The following is a 1116-nucleotide window of genomic DNA, read 5'->3' as shown; positions in this document are numbered from 1 at the left end:
TGCCTGTTTGGATATGAGGAGGGAGGGATAGTAAGGCTAGTCTGTAGTAAATCTGTAATGAGATGTCTAGGAGTAGGGAATCATCACTTTCTTACTTCTGTCTCCATATTTCTCCTTGAGGATTAATACCCATTTTCCTGAATAGACCATCCCATCCGCCACCCTTAGTGCCTATGTTTGCATGGTTTTTTTTTTTCCCCATTCTGTTTTTGCTTTGTTGTTATTAGCTGTGTTTTCCAGCTAGTTCCCAGTGTATGTATTCTATCTGTATATGACTTTCCCTATCATTCCCCTCTCAGGATGGCAACTGGAGAGTTTCCAGTACTTTACCAGTCTCGACTATGGGAGGGAGAGTCAAGCAAAGGCATATCCATTCCATTCCTAGCCTGGGCAGTGCCTAGTGAGTGGAAGGCCAGCTGCTACAAGTTGAAACTCACCTGTCATGGGCAGCAGCGACATGGTAGAGAGTCAAGTGTTGAGACTCATGTTTAATGATAATGATAATAATGGCATTTATTAAGCACTTACTATGTGCAAAGCACTGTTCTAAGCGCTGGAGAGGTTACAAGGTAATCAGGTTGTCCCACAGGGGGCTCACAGTCTTAATCCCCATTTTACAGATGAGGTAACTGAGGCACAGAGAAGTTAAATGACTTGCCCAAAGTCACACAGCTGACAGTTGGCGGAGCTGGGATTTGAACCCATGACCACTGGCTCCAAAGCCCGTGCTCTTTCCACTGAGCCACACTGCTGCAATGGTAAACCACTTCCATATTTATATCATGGGTACACTACCAGAACAATTGCAGATGGAGGTGGCACGTTCTGGGAGAGATGTATCCATGGCATCGCTACGGGTCAGAGACGAGACAAGTCGTTAGACTGTAAGCTCCTCAAGACCATCTGTCTTTTACTTCTATTGTACTCTTCTAAGTCCTGAGATAATGCTGCACTCACAGAAGGTGCTCAGTAAAACTGATGACAATGTGTTCTGTAGCAGATCTACACAGGAGTAATCCTATATGAGGTTTCTCACCTTCACAACATCTCCAAGATCCGCCCTTTCCTCTCCATCCAAACCGCTTCCTTGTTGGTACAATCTCTCATCCTATACCA

The 1116-nt window shown here is 44.9% G+C and overlaps 1 non-coding gene across 1 annotated transcript; it reads left to right on the top strand.

The window, feature by feature from the left end:
- Window positions 1-289: 289 nt before the first annotated feature.
- On the top strand, window positions 290-427 carry LOC119935645. The gene has a single exon (XR_005453404.1). It is a non-coding gene; the product is annotated as a small nucleolar RNA SNORA7 (small nucleolar RNA).
- Window positions 428-1116: the final 689 nt, after the last annotated feature.

Source organism: Tachyglossus aculeatus, chromosome 1 (assembly GCF_015852505.1).
Source record: "Tachyglossus aculeatus isolate mTacAcu1 chromosome 1, mTacAcu1.pri, whole genome shotgun sequence".
Lineage (NCBI taxonomy): Eukaryota > Metazoa > Chordata > Mammalia > Monotremata > Tachyglossidae > Tachyglossus > Tachyglossus aculeatus.
Note: the sequence above shows the minus strand (reverse complement) of the source record. Positions and strands in the feature narration are given on the sequence as shown.